Source organism: Triticum aestivum, chromosome 6A (assembly GCF_018294505.1).
Source record: "Triticum aestivum cultivar Chinese Spring chromosome 6A, IWGSC CS RefSeq v2.1, whole genome shotgun sequence".
Taxonomy (NCBI): Eukaryota; Viridiplantae; Streptophyta; class Magnoliopsida; order Poales; family Poaceae; genus Triticum; species Triticum aestivum.
In genome coordinates this window covers 234,235,815-234,244,935 of record NC_057809.1, presented here as the reverse complement: position 1 = coordinate 234,244,935, position 9,121 = coordinate 234,235,815, and positions in this window count along the sequence as shown.

The following is a 9,121-nucleotide window of genomic DNA, read 5'->3' as shown; positions in this document are numbered from 1 at the left end:
GGATTGCTTGCTTGTCACGATGGCTCAAGATAATACTAAATTGTGTGATTTTTCCAATACCAACAATAATGATTTCATTAGCACTCCGATTGCTCCTCTTACCGATGCTGAATCTTGTGAAGTTAATGCTGCTTTGCTGAATCTTGTCATGAAAGATCCATTTTCTGGCCTTCCTAAGATGCCGCTACCCATCTAAACAACTTTGTTGATTTGTGTGATATGCAATAGAAGAAAGATGTGGATAATGATATTGCTAAACTGAAGCTATTCCCATTTTCTCTTAGAGATCGTGCTAAAACTTGGTTTTCGTCTTTGCCTAAAAATAGTATCGATTCATGGAATAAGTGCAAAGATGCTTTTATCTCTAAGTATTTTCCTCCCGCTAATATCATCACTCTTAGAAACGATATTATGAATTTTAGACAACTTGATCATGAACATGTTGCACAAGCTTGGGAGAGGATGAAATTAATGATACGTAATTGCGCTACACATGGTTTGAATCTTTGGATGATTATACAAAAAATTATGCCGGATTGAACTTTGCTTCTAGAAATCTTTCAGATTCGACCGCGGGATGCACTTTTATGGAAATCACCTTAGGAGAAGCTACTAAACTCCTAGATAATATTATGGTTAACTATTCTCAATGGCATACTGAAAGATCTACTAATAAAAAGGTGCATGCTATAGAAGAAATCAATGTTTTGAGTGGAAAGATGGATGAGCTTATGAAATTGTTTGCTAATAAGATAGTTTCTTATGATCCTAATGATATTACTTTGTATACTTTGATTGAGAGTAATAATGAATCTATGGATGTGAATTTTGTTGGTAGGAACAATTTTGGTAATAATGCGTATAGAGGTAATTTTAATCCTAGGCCGTTTCCTAGTAATTCCTCTAATAATTATGGTAATTCCTACAACAATTCTTATGGAAATTATAATAAGATGCCCTCTGATTTTTAATCTAATATTAAATAATTTATTAGTTCGCAAAAGAGTTTTAGTGCTTTGATTGAAGAAAAATTGTCTATGATTAATGAGTTGGCTAGGAACGTAGATAGAATTTCTCTTGATGTTTATTCTTTGAAACTTAGATCTATTCCACCTAAGCATGATATCAATGAGTCTCTCAAATCCATTTGAATTTCCATTGATGAGTGCAAAGAAAGAACCACTAGGATGCGTGCTAAAAAGATTGCTTTGTGAAAGCGTGTTCCTCTAGTTTCCATGATAATAATGATAAAGATCTAAAAGTTATTGATGTGTCCCATATTAAATCTTTGTTTTGTAATATGAATCTTTATAATGATGGGACTACAGATGAGTCAACTTTAGTTAGAAGGCGTCCCAATGATATGGAGTTTTTAGATGTTGATGCAAAAATTGATAAAAGTGGGACTGGAGAGGTCAAAACTTTACATAGCAACGAACCCACTATCTTGGATTTCAAGGAATTTAATTGTTATAATTTCTCTTTGATAGATTGTATTTCCTTGTTTCAATCCGTGTTAAATTCTCCGCATGCTTACAGTCAAAATAAAGCTTTTACTAAACATATTGTTGATGCTTTAATGCAATCTTATGAAGAAAAGCTTGAATTGGAAGTTTCTATCCTAAGAAAACTTTATGATGAGTGGGAACCTACTATTAAAATTAAAATTAAAGATCATGAATGCTTTGCTTTATGTGATTTGGGTGCTAGTGTTTCCATGATTCGTAAAACTTTGTGTGATTTGCTAGGGTTCCGTGAATTTGATGATTGTTCTTTAAACTTGTATCTTGCGGATTCCACCATTAAGAAACCTATGGGAAGAATTAATGATGTTCTTATTATTGCAAATAGGAATTATGTGCCTCTAGATTTTATGTTCTTGATATTGATTGCAATCCTTCATGTCCTATTATTCCTGGTAGACCTTTCCTTAGAACGATTGGTGCAATTATTGATATGAAAGAAGGGAATATTAGATTCCAATTTCCGTTAAGGAAGGGCAGGAACACTTTCCTAGAAAGAAAATTAAATTACCTTATGAATCTATTATGAAGGACACTTATGGATTGCATACCAAAGATTACAATACCTAGATCTATTCTTTGTTTTATACCAAGCTAGGGGCGTTAAATGATAGCGCTTGTTGGGAGGCAAACCAATTTTATTTTTATTTCTTGATTTTTGGTTATGTTTAGTAATAAATAATTCATCTAGCCTCTGTTTAGATGTCGTTTTATGCTTTTAATTAGTGTTTGTGCCAACTAGAACCTTTGGGAAGACTTGGGGAAAGTCTTTGCGATCTTGCTGTAAAAAACAGAAACTTTAGCGCTCACGAGATTTGCTGCCATTTTTTACTCGAGGGTGCTATTTAGTTAATTATATTTGCATATGATTAATAGATAAATTTCTCACGTCTAGCAATTTATTTTAGAATTTTTGGGGTTCCAGAAGTATTCGAAACCTACAGATTACTACAGACTGTTCTGTTTTTGACAGATTCTGTTTTTCGTGTGTTGTTTGCTTATTGTGATGAATCTATGGCTAGTAGTAGAGTTTATGAAGCATAGAAAAGTTGGAATACAGTAGGTTTAACGCCAATATAAATAAAGAATGAGTTCGTTACAGTACCTTGAAGTGGTGCTTTGTTTTCTTTTACTAACGGAGCTCACGAGATTTTCTTTTATGTTTTGTGTTGTGAAGTTTTCAAGTTTTGGGTAAAGATTTGATGGATTATGGAACAAGGAGTGGAAAAAGCCTAACATTGGGGATTCCCAAGGCACCCCAAGGTAAAATCCAAGAACAACCAAAAGCCTAAGCTTGGGGATTCCCAAGGCACCCCAAGGTAAAATCCCCTCTTTCGTCTTCATCCATCGGTAACTTTACTTGGAGCTATATTTTTATTCACCACATGATATGTGTTTTTCTTGGAGCGTCTTGTATGACTTGAGTCTTTGATTTTTAGTTTACCACAATCATCCTTGCTGTACACACCATTTGGGAGATACACACATGAATTGGAATTTATTAGAATACTCTATGTGCTTCACTTATACCTTTTGAGCTAGATAATTTTGCTCTAGTGCTTCACTTATATCTTTTAGAGCGTGGTTGTGGTTGTATTTTCTAGAAATTATTGATCTCTCATGCTTCACTTATATCATTTTGAGAGTCCCTTAGAACAACATGGTAATTTTCTTTGGTTTTGAATTTAGTCCTAATATGATAGGCATCCAAGATTGGTATAATAAAAACTTTCATAAAAAGTGCATTGAGTACTAGGAGAAGTTTGATACTTGACAATTGTTTTGAGATGTAAAGGTGGTAATATTAGAGTGTGCTAGTTGAGTAGTTGTGAATTTAAGAAATACTGGCGTTGAAGTTTGCAAGTCCCGTAGCATGCATGTATGGTGACCGTTGTGTAACAAATTTGAAACATGAGGTGTTATTTGATTGTCTTCCTTATGAGTGGCGGTCGGGGACGAGCAATGGTATTTTCGTACCAATCTATCCCCCTAGGAGCATGCGCGTAATGCTTTGTTTTTTATGACTTGTACAATTTTGCAATAAGTATGTGAGTTCTTTATGACTAATGTTGAGTCCATGGATTATACGCACTCTCACCCTTCCATCATTGCTAGCCTCTCTGGTACCGTGCATGTAGCGACCCCACCTCAGATGGTCAAGTCTCGGTGTTTAGTGTCATCCCTGGATCGGTAATGCTGACACACACAGTACTCGAAGGATTTAAATAGAGTAGCAATCACACACTTATTGCATCAAATGTCTCAAAACAGAACTTATTACAATAAATATGGCTTAAGGCCATCTAAAAACCATAACAACGGAAGGCTTGGAAGAAAAAGTGAGTCCATCAACTCCAACGGCATAGCTGAGTGCATGACAAACAACCTACGACATCTTACTCCTCGTCTGAAAAGTCTGCAACATGATACGTTGCAGCCCAAAAACGGGTCAGCACATGGAATATGCTGGCATAGTAATACAATAGAGCAATGAACAGGTAAAGGCTATCACTACATGCATATTTGGCTGGTGGAGGCTCTATGGTTATAATGTTTTGCGAAAAGCCAATTTCCCCTACAAAAAAGGAATATATTTTATTTAGCTATCATAGTAGTTGAAACATTGAGAATGGTACCCCCATCTCAATCCCAATTAAATGTAATTATCAACCCAACAAATTAATTTAGAGTGATGAGATCCGTATGATAATCCATGAACCAGATACTCAAGTTGTCCATAATCGGGGACACGACTAAACATGATTAGTTTGTACACTCTGCAGTGGTTTGCGCACTTTTCCCCATAAGACTCGATCTCCTCCGTTGGATTTCTCGCACTACATGGTGTTTGAGAAACGGATGACAGAGGCACAGTTTTTCAGAAGCATTAACTCTAACCCCGGGTAGACCATACCAACCTACATCCCCTACATCTGCTAGCCTACCACTTGAAGAGGTCATGCAACTTACTCCATTATGCTAGAGCCCATAATAGCTTGTGGCTGCACACGGAAGTTTCTAGCATGAATAATCTTTTGATCCCTTTGAGCCTGTGTGGCGGACCATAGGAGGATCACACGGTATAACCCTGGGATCTCCTAGGACAACACTCGTATAACCCCAGGTGCCCTAAACCAACAATCCACCCAGATGTGTATTAAAGTTGCCACCTTAAGTTGAACCATTAATTAGCAAAATCACATTTGTCATGGATTCTCTAAAACCCAAACCACGTCTACGAGCATAGCATAACGATATAAGCATAACGTAGAAGTAACTCCCAAGGGTTTGATAAAGAAACAGGTAATAGGTTCTACCTCATCAACTACTTCCCAACACCCACATGTTAATCACATCCTAATCATACAGTGTTTGAGTATTGTAACTAATGCCTAAAAACTAGGTATGAAAGAGTATGATCAATGTGTTGCTTGCCTTGCTGACGATCCACAAAACCTAGTGACTCGTAGTAGCACGCTTCGCACTCCGGGTGTTCTATTGCAAACAAACAATACCATACATAAGCAATCAAGCAAATATGCATGGGTAAAACTCAAATAAGAAGGTCTAACCAGAAAGTTCAGCTGAAGAACTCTGGTTTGCAAAAAGAATCAAATCAAATGGAGCAACGAAACTCAAACTGCGAAAGAAACAAGATCCGATCACTAATCTGGACTAAAGTCAACTTTTACAGTACCAAAATCTTGTTCAAGTTGGTTAAATGGAAAGAGGGCTTCGAGACAAAGAACTAGGCGCTTGTTTCACCTGATTTGGATAAACGAGCGAAAATATATACTAGATCGAAGATTAGGGTATAAATCGCAATCGAAAATAATCGCGAAAACCCTGGAAAAAGAAAAACTGATGAACAGGCTAACGAACGAACGTTCGCTGTCTGCGGCTAACAGATGAACGGCGTTCATTAAAACGAACGTACGGACGAACGTCCGTTAAATAAATGAACCGGCGGAAAACCGATCTAATAAATTAAACCGGAAACTAAAAAAGGATCTAGATCTAGGGTTTACCAAAATAAACCGACGAAAAAAATGGCGGCGCCGGCTAACTCCGGCGAACGGCGGGCGGCTCCGGCGGCTTGCGCGGCGGCGGCGGCTGGCGGCGGCGTCGCTAGGGTTCGGGAGATGCGGGCGGGCGGGCGGCTCGGGGTGGGCTGCCGGGGCGGCTCGGGTGCCTTATAAAGGGGGCCGCCCTGGGGAGTCCAAGCCGGTTACGGCCCGTAGGTCTGTTTGACTTTTAAAAAAAAAGTCCCCACGCAGAAAAGAAACGAAAGAAATACTAAACGGACTCCAAAAATCCTGAAATAAATTTTCACCGTCCTCTAGTAATATTGCGGACAAAGTGAACATTTATTTGGGACTCTAATGCAATTCTTAAAAACACATATTTTTCCTAATTCAAATAAATCGCACTAAAATCCAAATAAAATATAATATTTGATTTTAGTATTTTTCCTCCAATATTTCATTTATTTCAGAGAAGTCATATTATCTCATCTCATATATTTTTAATATGAAATATTTTTGGAGAGAAAAATTATTAAAACCAAATGATCCTTGCCTCAATATTTGATAAAAATTTCAAATATGAAGACGGTGAAATCCCCAACTCTCTCCGTGGGTCCTTGAGTTGCTTAGAATTTTGAGGATCGCAACACGAAAATGCAATAAATATGATATGCATGAAAGACCTATGTATAACATTCCAAATTGAAAATTTGGGATGTTACAAACCTACCCCCCTTAAGATGAATCTCGTCCTCGAGATTCAGGTTGGCTAGAAAATAGGTGTGGGTGGTCCTTGCGTAGATCATCATCTCTTTCCTAGGTGGCTTCCTCCTCAGTATGGTGTCTCCACTGAACTTTGCAAAACTTGATAACCTTGCTGTGAGTAACTCGGCTAGCAAACTCGACAATCTTGACAGGTTTCTCCTCATATGTCAAATCACTATCCAACTAAATTGCTTCCAGGGGCACTGTATCTCTTAGAGGAATATCGGCCATCTCTGCATTGCACTTCTTCAACTGGGAAACGCGAAACACATCATGAATTCCTGACAGTCCCACGGGTAACTCCATCTTGTACGCAACCTCTCCCATGCGTTCCAAAACACGGTATGGTCCTACAAATCTCGGGGCTAACTTTCCCTTGTCTCCAAAACATGTAACTCCTCACAGGGGTGACACTCGCAGATATGCTCTGTCTTCGATTTCATAGGCTACCTCCTTGCGTTTCGAGTCTGCGTAACTCCTCTGTCGAGAATGAGCTACATTCAGTCTAGCTCGATCATCTTAACCTTCTCTTCAGACTGCTTAATAAAATCCGGTCCAAACAACTGGCGGTCTCCAACTTCATCCCACATCAACGGTCTCCTGCCCCTTCGTCCATACAGGGCTTCGAACGGTGCCATCTTCAAACTGGCCTAGTAGCTGTGGTTGTATGAGAACTCTGCGTAGGGCAGGTTGTCATCCCAACTAGATCCATAATCTAGCGCACAAGCTCTCAAAATGTCCCCCAGCATCTGATTGACTCTCTCAGTCTGTCCATCTGTCTGCGGATGAAAAGTTGGACGGAACTCTAGCCTGGTACCCAATGTTTGGTGCAACTGGTGCCAAAACTTTGAGGTAAAATGTGTTCCTCTATCTGATACGATGGTCCTCGGAACTCCATGCAGACATACGATCCTGGTCATGTATATCTTGGCCAACTTCGCACTTGTATAGGTGGTCTTCACTGGGATAAAGTGAGCCACTTTAGTCAGACGATCCACTACTACCCAGATAGAATCATATCCCAATCGGGTCCTGGGTAATCCGGTGATAAAATCCGTGCCAAGTTTGTCCCACTTCCATTTGGGTATCGACATAGGATGCAGTAGTCCTGCTGGCTTCTGATGTTCTGCCTTCATTCTCTGACATACATCACATACGGCTACATACTCGGCAATATCCTTCTTCATTCCAGTCCACTAGAAATTTTCCGTCAAATCCAAATACATCTTGGTGTTTCCGGGGTGTATCGAGTATGGCGAGTCATAGGCTTTGTGAAGTATCAACTTCCTGATCTCTGCATTGTTGGGCACATAAACACGGTCCTCAAACCACAAGGCGTCGTGCTTGTCCTCACGAAAACCTTTGGTTTTTCCTTCACCCATCTTCTCCTTTATTTCAGCAATTTCTTTGCCATCTTTCTGAGCTTCTAATCTTTTCAAACAATGTTGACTGAACCGCCAATGCTGAAATGAAACCTCTAGGGACTATCTCCAAACGTAGCTCCCTGAGACCTTCTGCTAACTCCCTTGGCAGTCCTCCTGTTACTACGGTATTGGCATAACCCTTCCGACTCAAAGCGCCTGCTACGACATTGGCCTTGCCTAGGTGATAGTGCAACTTCATATCATAATCCTTTATGAGCTCCTACCATCTCCTTTGCCTGAGGTTTAGCTCCTTCTGGGTAAAAATGTACTTCAAACTCTTGTGATCCGTGTACACATCACAACGGTTTCCAATAAGAAAATGTCTCCAGGTCTTGAGCGCATGCACTACGGCTGCTAACTCTAAATCATGCTAGCATAATTTAACTCATGTGGTCGAAGTTGTCGTGAAGCATATGAAACAACATTTCCGTCCTACATAAGTACTCCTCCAAGTCCTAAGTGTGAGGGGTTGCAATACACATGGAAATCCTTGCGTATATCTAGCAGAATCAGCACTAGGGCTGTAGTCAAACATTTCTTCAACTCCTGGAAACACGCTTCACATTCCTCTGTCCAATGGAACTTGGTGTCCTTCTTCAACAATGCGGTCATGGGCTTCGCAATCTTGGAGAAATTCTCAATAAATCTCCGGCAGTATCCCGCTAGTCCAAGAAAACTTCGAATCTCTCCAACTGAGGTGGGTGCCAACCACTCGGTGACTGACTGAACCTTGGTAGGGTCCATTGCTATACCTTCTCCTGATATAACATGTCCAAGAAATCTAAATTCCTTCAACCAAAACTCACATTTGCTAAACTTGGCGTATAACTAATGTTCCCTAAGCTTCTCGAGAACTAAACGCAAATGTCCCTTGTGTTCCTCTTCGTTCTTCGAGTATACTAAGATATCATCAATGAACACCATGAAAAACTTATCCAAGAACTCCAAGAACACCTAGCTCATCATACTCATGAAGTAGGAAGGGGCGTTAGTCAGTCCAAATGACATAACCGTATACTCATATAACCCGTACCTTGTGGTGAATGCTCTTTTTGGTATATCCTTTTCTCGAATATTCAGCTGGTGATATCCTGATCGCAAATCGATCTTCGAAAACACTTTAGCTCCTTGCAGTTGGTCAAACAAATCATTGATCATCGACAGTGGGTACTTGTTCTTGATTGTCACTTCATTCAACGCGTGATAATCAACAACGATTCTCAATGATCCATCCTTCTCAACCAAGAGCACTGGTGCTCCCCATGGTGATGAACTTCGTCGGATGTAACATTTCTCCAACAACTCCTCAATCTGCTTCTTGATCTCTTCCAGATCATTTGCGGGCATCCGGTGCGGTCTCTTCGATATTGGCCCGGTGCCTGGC